Genomic DNA, 9,723 nt, shown 5'->3' on the forward strand with positions numbered 1-9,723 from the left:
GTTCCAAGATAAACGGAATTATCTACAACTTCAAAGTTATGACTGTTAACAGTGACGTGAGAGCCAAGTCGCGAGTGCGACGACTGTTTGTTTGATGACAGGAGATATTTCGTCTTGCCCTCGTTCACTGCCAGACCCATTTGCTTTGCTTCCTTGTCCAGTCTGGAGAAAGCAGAACTAACGGCGCGGGTGTTGAGGCCGATGATATCAATATCATCAGCATACGCCAGCAGCTGTACACTCTTATAAAAGATGGTACCTTCTCTACTAAGTTCTGCAGCTCGAACTATTTTCTCCAGAAGCAGGTTAAAAAAGTCACACGATAAGGAATTGCCTTGTCTGAAACCTCGTTTGGTATCGAACGGCTCGGAGAGGTCCTTCCCGATTCTGACGGAGCTCTTCGTGTTGCTCAACGTCAGTTTACACAGCCGTATTAGTTTTGCGGGGATACCAAATTCAGACATCGCGGCATAAAGGCAGCTCCTTTTCGTGCTGTCGAAAGCAGCTTTGAAATCGACGAAGAGGTGGTGTGTGTCGATTCTCCTTTCATTCCGCATTTTTTTCGTAGAATTTTCGAGCATTGCCCCTGTCGGTCAACTTATCAAGCTCTTCGTTCTCACGCATTTCGGCCTCTTTCTTTTTCTGTCTGGAAATGCGTCCCGCTTGCCTTTTCAACTCTCGGTATCAATCCCATCCCGCACGTGTTGTGGTCGATCGTAACGTTGCGAGATAGGCAGCCTGTTTCTCTCCGCTGCAACACGGCACTTCTCGTCGTACCAGCTGTTCTTTTGCACTTTCCGAAAACCAATGGTTTCGGTTGCAGCTGTACGTAAGGAGTTGGAAATGCCGTCCCACAGTTCCCTTATACCGAGTTGTAAACGAGTGCTCTCAGAGAGCAGGAGTGCAAGTCGAGTAGAAAATCATTCCGCTGCCTGTTGTGATTGCAGCTTCTCGACGTCGAACCTTCCTTGTGTTTGTTGCCGAGCGTTTTTTGCTGCACAGAGACGGGTGCGAATCTTGGATGCAACAAGATAGTGGTCCGATTCGATGGTTGGACCTCAGAGCGTTCGCACGTCTAAAACATTGGAGACGTGTCTTGCGTCTATGAAAACATAATCGATCTGTTTGGTAGTTTTTCGATCCAGAGACAGCCAGGTAACTTGATGTATCTTCTTGTGCTGGAATCTAGTACCACAGATAACCGGGCACCGGCGAAGTCAATCAGCCTCAACCCATTTGGGGATGTTTCGTCGTGGATGCTGAATTTACCGACCGTAGTGCCAAAGATACCTTCTTTGCCCATCCTGACCTTAAAGACGCCAAGCACGATTTTGTATCGGGGCGGAGGCAGCTCTCATAAGTGCGCTCAAAGCGCTCATAGAAGGCATATTTGGTCACATCGTCTTTCTCTTCCGTCGGGGCATGGGCGCAGAACAGTGATATGGTGAAGAACTTCGATTTGATGCGGGTGAATGACCGACGGAGTCTCCCACCACGAATCCCACACTGAATTTGCGATCCTTTATATGGCCACTGTAGTAAATGCCACAAGGAACTACCCGTCTCAGTCCTTGTCCCGTCCATTGCATTTCTTGGACAGCGCTAATGTCAACCTTTATTTTCACAAGGACATTAACCAGCTGGGCAGGGACACCTTCTCAATAAAGGGACCGGACATTCCATGTGCATGCGGAAGTCGTGAGCTGCTTGAGCCATCTGTAAAAGAATCGTTTCTGGCCACTTCCAAGTGAATGGCGATCAGAGAACTTTCCTCACTTGCGTGAGCTTCTACACATGACTCCATCCTTTATATATACATGTAGATGACTTATAAGAGCAAGGATTAAACGCACTGACTGCTGCCAACCGACTTCAGTGGAAAACTAAAACTCCCCTAAACATGTGTTTGGTAACGTTCGATCCCATGGAAAACATAAAGATTAACTAAACCAAAACAATATTAAATTCAATTGTTTCTATTGAACTGGTAAAACTGCCTAAGATGATACCACAATGCAAACATTGCCAGTCACTAGGCTACACACAAAACTATTGTGGCAAAAAATCAAGATGCGCTAAGTGCGCCAGTATGCGTAAGACATCTGTATGTCCAAAACCAGAGAAACAGCAGCCTAAAAGCTGTAACTGTGACAAAGCGCACGCAGCCAACTATCGAGGGAGCCTTATCGCCAAAGGATTACAAAAAATATGAGCTAACATAATTAACCACAAAAAAGGTGATGCTCTGGCTCAAAAGGTAGAAGGTCCTGTAGATTTCAGAACAAAAAACAATGAACCTCGTAAACAAGACGAAGAAAGTCTACTTTTGCTCAGGTTTTAAAAGTCAACAAACAAGATGAATTCAACACCCCCTTAGAAAATCGCTAATGCAAGCTTGAAATATATATTTTTAATACGAAAGACGTCTAAATCAATAAATTCCTTAGAACTCAAATGGGTTAATCAAACATAATAATGAAATTGAAATTGTATTGAACTCGGAAAATGTTGACGTGTGTAAGATATCGGAGATAAATTTTACGTCACAAACCCATTTCAAAATGAAAACAATCAATATTACCATACAGTTTATCCTATTAATTCCGTCCGTGGCGGAAGGCGCAATATTAATTAAAAGTTCGTTTAAACATTTTGAGGGAGAGGAACTAGCAACTGATAAGTTTCTTGCTACAACAGTGACTATTTACGGAGTTAAAAGTCCACTCTCACTTATGGCCCTATTGCGGTTTTCAACCCGACTTGATCGAATTGAAGTTAAGGCAACTCAACTTCAGATCAACCAAACTCTTTTTCGGTATTGCGAACCTCAACTAAGTTCAGTCGAAGTATGATTGGCGTTGCCAACCTAAGAAAGTGAAACTTGACAGATAGTGAAACAGCTAAAATTTTGTAAATGACATATTTAAACAATTGAATTCAGTTGTCGCTGGCGAAAAAGTGAGTAAACATATATAATAAACAATAAACAAAAAATGGATATAAGTTTTGATTTATATTACAATGACGAAAATACTGGGGGCAAAATTGATGTGCTACGTATACGAAAAAGCCTTCGTGATCACTCAAATCCATTGGAGATTCCAAATGCAAAGTAAGCCATGGTTTTTTTACAATTGAATTGCTTTTTAATAATGTTTGTTGCAGATTCATGAGTTATTTTCGATTAAATAAAGAAGCATTTTGTTTTTTACTGAATGAGATGAAGGAACATTTCCACAAACGTGTGCGAGGAACGGCCATATCTCCTATATTAAAATTATGATTAAATGATTTTAACATTGGGTTGGCGCAACCTATGATATCTTTAGTAATTAAAGAGGTTCTAAATGTAATTGAACAACGTATTTGTGCCCAATGGATTAAAATTCAAATGACTGAGGAGGAGCAAAACGCTTCAAAAGTTTCATTTTATTCAAAAAGTGCATTCCCGGGAGTAGTTGGTTGCATCGACGGGACTCATGTCCGCATAATTTCACCAAGAAAAGAAGTGCAACATCTTTATCTTAACAGAAAGGGCTACTGCAGTTTAAACGTGATGATTGTATGTATAAAATCTGAATTATATTAGAAACAAAATGGTATGATTTCTTAAAATTTTTACCTTTGTGATTATAAAATGTCTATTCGGTATGTGGATGCTAGGCATGCAGGCGCACATCATAACTCTTTTGTTTTCAATGTTAGCGATTTGAAAGTGCATTTACAGAACAACGTACAGAATAACACTAAGAACTTGGGACTTTATCGTAATTATTGCTAAATAATTAGAGTAATGTAATTTCTTAGGCGACGCTGGGTATCCTCTGCACAAATTTTTAATGACGCCTTATCGCTTGGCGGAAGCTTCTTCACCCCAAGCACGCTACAATACAGTACACTCAAAGGCCCGGAATATTGTAGAGCGGACAATTGGTGTACTCAAGAGTAGATTTCGATGTCTTTTATCTGTACGAGGTTTACATTACACTCTTTTATCTGTACGAGGTTTACATTACACTCCCGAAAAGGCTACGCAAATTGTGAATGCTTGTTGCGCATTGCACAATATTTGCCAACACTTTCAAGTGGAATCTCCGGAAGACATACCATCTACTTCACATACTACAATGACCAATGATATTTTGGACAAAGAAAGAGAAGAAGAGGATACGGCTCGAATAATTCGCATTAATATCATTCTTCTTCTTAATTGGCGTAGACACCGCTTACGCGATTATAGCCGAGTTAACAACAGCGCGCCAGTCGTTTCTTCTTTTCGCTACGTGGCGCCAATTGGATATTCCAAGCGTAGCCAGGTCCTTCTCCACCTGGTCCCCCGGTGGGTACAGCGTCGAATACTTTCAGAGCTGGAGTGTTTCCGTCCATTCGGACAACATGACCTAGCCAGCGTAGCCGCTGTCTTTTAATTCGCTGAACTATGTCAATGTCGTCATACATCTCGTACAGCTCATCGTTCCATCGAATGCGATATTTGCCGTGGCCAACGCGCAAAGGACCATAAATCTTTCGCAGAACTTTTCTCTCGAAAACTCGCAACGTCGACTCATCAGTTGTTGACATCGTCCAAGCCTCTGCACCATATAGCAGGACGGGAATTATGAGTGACTTATAGAGTTTGGTTTTTGATTGTCGAGAGAGGACTTTGCTTCTCAATTGCCTACTCAGTCCGAAGTAGCACCTGTTGGCAAGAGTTATGCTGCGTTGGATTTCTAGGCTGACGTTGTTGGTGGTGTTTACGCTGGTTCCAAGATAGACGAAATTATCTACGACTTCAAAGTTATGACTGTCAACAGTGACGTGAGTTCCAAGTCGCGAGCGCGACGACTGTTTGTTTGATGACAGGAGATATTTCGTTTTGCCCTCGTTCACTGTCAGACCCATTTGTTTTGCTTCCTTGTTCAGTCTGGAGAAAGCAGAACTAACGGCGCGGGTGTTAAGGCCGATGATATCAATATCATCGGCATACGCCAGCAGCTGTACACTCTTATAAAAGATAGTACCTTCTCTATTAAGTTCTGCAGCTCGAACTATTTTCCCCAGAAGCAGGTTGAAAAAGTCACACGATAGGGAATCGCCTTGTCTGAAACCTCGTTTGGTATCGAACGGCTCGGAGAGGTCCTTCCCGATTCTGACGGAGCTTTTGGTGTTGCTCAACGTCAGCCTACACAGCCGTATCAGTTTTGCGTGGATACCAAATTCAGACATCGCGGCATAAAGGCAGCTCCTTTTCGTGCTGTCGAAAGCAGCTTTGAAATCGACGAAGAGGTGGTGTGTGTCGATTCTCCTTTCACGGGTCTTTTCCAAGATTTGGCGCATGGTGAATATCTGGTCGGTTGTTGATTTTCCAGGTCTGAAGCCACATTGATAAGGTCCAATCAGTTTGTTGACGGTGGGCTTTAATCTTTCACACAATACGCTCGATAGAACCTTATATGCGATGTTGAGGAGACTAATCCCACAGTAGTTGGCGCAGATTGTGGGGTCACCTTTCTTATGGATTGGGCATAGCACACTTAAATTCCAATCGTTGGGCATGCTTTCGTCCGACCATATTTTACAAAGAAGCTGATGCATGCTCCTTATCAGTTCTTCGCCGCCGTGTTTGATTAGCTCGGCCGGCAATCCGTCGGCCCCTGCCGCTTTGTTGTTCTTCAGGCGGCCAATTTCTATTCGAACTTCTTCATGGTCGGGCAATGGAACGTCTGCTCCATCGTCATCGATTGGGGAATCGGGTTCTCCTTCTCCTGGTGTTGTGCGTTCACTGCCATTCAGCAGGCTGGAGAAGTGTTCCCTCCATAATTTAAGTATGCTCTGGGCATCAGTGACTAGATCATCTTTGGGGGTTCTACAAGAGTATGCTCCGGTCTTGAAACCTTCTGTAAGCCGCCGCATTTTTTCGTAGAATTTTCGAGCATTACCCCTGTCGGCCAGCTTATCAAGCTCTTCGTACTCACGCATTTCGGCCTCTTTCTTCTTCTGTCTACAAATGCGTCTCGCTTCCCTCTTCAACTCTCGGTATCTATCCCAACCCGCACGTGTAGTGGTCGATCGTAACGTTGCGAGGTAGGCAGCCTGTTTTCTCTCCGCTGCGACACGGCACTCCTCGTCGTACCAGCTGTTCTTTTGCATTTTCCGAAGACCAATCGTTTCGGAAGCAGCTGTACGTAAGGAGTTTGAAATGCCGTCTCACAGTTCCCTTATACCGAGTTGTTGACGAGTGCTCTCAGAGAGCAGGAGTGCAAGCCGAGTAGAAAATCGTTCGGCTATCTGTTGTGATTGCAGCTTCTCAACTTCGAACCTTCCTCGTATTTGGTGGCGCGCGTTTTTTGCTGCACAGAGGCTGGTGCGAATCTTAGCTGCAACAAGATAGTGGTCCGAGTCGATGTTAGGACCTCGGAGCGCGCACATCTAAAACACTGGAGACGTGTCTTCCGTCTATCACAACATGATCGATCTGGTTGGTAGTTTTTCGATCCGGAGACAGCCAGGTAGCTTGATAAATCTTCTTATGCTGGAATCTAGTACTACAGATAACCATATTTCGGGCCCCGGCGAAGTCAATCAGCCTCAACCCATTTGGGGATGTTTCGTCGTGGAGGCCGAATTTACCGACCGTAGTGCCAAAGATACCTTCTTTGCCCACCCTGGCGTTAAAGTCGCCAAACACGATTTTGACATCGTGGCGGAGGCAGCTCTCGTAAGTGCGGTCAAAGCGCTCATAGAAGGCATCTTTGGTCACATCGTCCTTCTCTTCCGTCGGGGCGTGGGCGCAGATCAGCGATATGTTGAAAAATCTCGCTTTGATCCGGATTGTGGCTAGACGCTCATTCACCGGAGTGAATGATAGTACGCAGCGACGGAGTCTCTCTCCTACCACGAATCCAACACTAAACTTGCGCTCCTTTAGATGGCCACTGTAGTAAATGTCACAAGGACCTACTCGTCTCTGTCCTTGTCCCGTCCATCGCATTTCTTGGACGGCGGTGATGTCAGCCTTTGTTTTTACGAGGACATCAACCAGCTGGGCAGCCGCACCTTCCCAATTAAGGGACCGGACATTCCAGGTGCATGCCCTTAATTCGTAGTCCTTATTTCGTTTGCCATGGTCGTCATCAAAAAGGGGGTCTCTCATCCGAGGCTGCTGTTGGTTTTTGGCGGGTCCCAAACCCAGCGCTCAACCCTATGTAGGGGATGTTTCGCCTTCTCACTTTAGCTCGCTTTCGAACGGATGTTCTTAGGCTACCCAGAGGATACTTGGTCAAAGACCGGAAGTAGTGAGCTGCTTGAGCCATGTGTAAAAGAATCGCTTCAGGCCACTCCCAAGTGAATGACGATCAGAGAACTTTCCTCTCTTGCGTGAACTTCTACACATGACTCCATCCTCCCATTAATATTATTACTTCCCTCTAAATAATTGAAATATTAAATTTTATTTAAATAAATTCATTAAATAACAATATCACTTCATTTTTTAATGTAAACTTAAACTATGGTACAAAAATATAAAATATCATTCCAGAATAATTAAAAATAAAATAAAAAAAATATTACTTTGTGTCTTGAATAACCCAAAAAAAAATTAAAATCTTTGCGAAGTTTTGATTTAGCAATTTGGAGGCGCTGCACCTCAATTTGAATTTATTGTTTCCAAATTGTGGCTTTCCTCTTCCTACTTCTGGAAACTTCTCCATTAACTCCACCAATTCTTCGAATTGCTTTTTGTTGCAACTTTATTTTTCTAAAAATTTATAAAAAATATTAATTAAAATTAATTTAATATTAATTAAAATAGTTATTTTACCCGTCCTCCATTTTTTTTTAATATTTTTTTGTATTTTACTGAACGAATGTTGAACTTCAACTGCTATTAAGCAGTTGAAGTTTATTTATATTCTAGTCAACCCCACTTGTACAGAATTGAAAACCGCAATACCAAAAAAAGTTGAAGTTCGATCATACTTCAACCGCAATTTTTTTTGACGGATTGAGTTGAAGTTGGCAATACCGAATTTTTAAACTTCGACTGAAATTCAGTTGGGTTGAAAACCGCAATAGGGGCATTACCCATGTGTTTGGTCCTCCAATGTATCAAATCCAATTTGAAGAGTACCAACGCTTAATAAACAGACACAGGTATAGATTCATAACGGATGGATATTTCAACGCTGCGGCTTAAGGCTTACAACTAGAAAGGTGAGAGAACTCTATAAAGCAGCCAACTGGAAATTATGTATTCTCAACGAGCTTACCATCATATTGGCCATCAGATAGCCAAAAGATCCCAGACCTGATTAATTATTTCATTGTCGGCAAAATATGCCGGAAATTTTGTCGATCAATCAGGGTTATGACTTTAACTCGGATCATTCTCCAATCTATTTAGGCTGTAGTGAAACCGTCTTCTCTAAAGACAAAACAGCGGCCTTGTATAATAAACGTACAGATTGGGAATACTTTAGAACGATCATGGAATGTTACAAAAGTAAATATGACTCTATATTAAATACAGGCCAGTTGGAATCTGAAATTTTACACTTTACAACAAGTATGCAACACGCAGCTTGGAAAAGTACACCAGACGTAAGGAAAATTGCTGTTAAATCTCAATATATAGAAGAAATAATTAAATAAAAGAGAAAGCTACGATGTAAGCAGCGTTAAACTCGCTGCCCAGCTGATAAATATACATATTTTAAATAACTTTTCTAAAGATCTTAATCGCAAAAAGAGGTTCAAAAATGAAAGTTTCGCAAAATATCTTCGGTCTCTAACCAATGGAAGAAATTCCGATACTCTCTTTGGAAAAAAATGTAAGAGATTACAAACACCAGAAACTCAAGTAATCCCATTAAAATATGTGCCGTTAGTTGGGCTAGAGAAGATTAAAAAAAACGGAAGTATTTTTGGATTATTTAGTCACAATATTCTGCCCATATGAAACACAATCTACGTGAAAGAAAGCGAAAAAATCTTAAGTTGCAAAAGCAGTGAGCTAAAATCCTAAAAACAAAAAATCTCCCGGTTACGACCTGATTACTGCCGAGGTTCTAACCAGCTTCCTCCAATAAGTATAGAAAAACTTAACGCGGGTTTTCATCTTAAATACGTGTCAACTTATTGGAAAATTGTTGAAGTTATTATCACCAGGAAAACCAGGACATGATGTATCTTCTTACAGACCTATATAACTTCTACCGATAATATCGAAGCTCATAGAACGAAAAATCGTAATAACCGTACCAGCGCATCAGTTTGGGTTTTGAGCCAACCATTCTACGATTGATTAAATCGTAAATTGAGGAAAAAAATTCTGTTCTACCGTGTTTTTGGATGTATCAAAAGCGTTCGATAAAGTTTGTCACAAAGGACTCGTTTCGAAACTGAAACTGATTTTACCGAAATAGCATTACGACGTCATAAAATAATATTTATCAGGTCGCTACTTCCGCGTTAAACAAGGAGACAAGTATTCTACATATTCTTAGGGATATAAAAGCAGAAGTTCCACAAGGTAGTGTGTTCTGCCCTCTTCATTATATTCTATTCACGCATGACCTGCCAGTAGACTGCAATTATATAACAACCACATTTGCAGATGATACCGCGTTGCTTACTGTTGGTAGTAGTGGACTCTTGTTCACTCCAATCTCCAAAAAACTGTTAAAAAAATGTGATAGATATGGGCGTCGCTTTTGATATCTC

Source organism: Bactrocera tryoni, unplaced genomic scaffold (genome assembly GCF_016617805.1).
Source record: "Bactrocera tryoni isolate S06 unplaced genomic scaffold, CSIRO_BtryS06_freeze2 scaffold_11, whole genome shotgun sequence".
NCBI lineage: Eukaryota > Metazoa > Arthropoda > Insecta > Diptera > Tephritidae > Bactrocera > Bactrocera tryoni.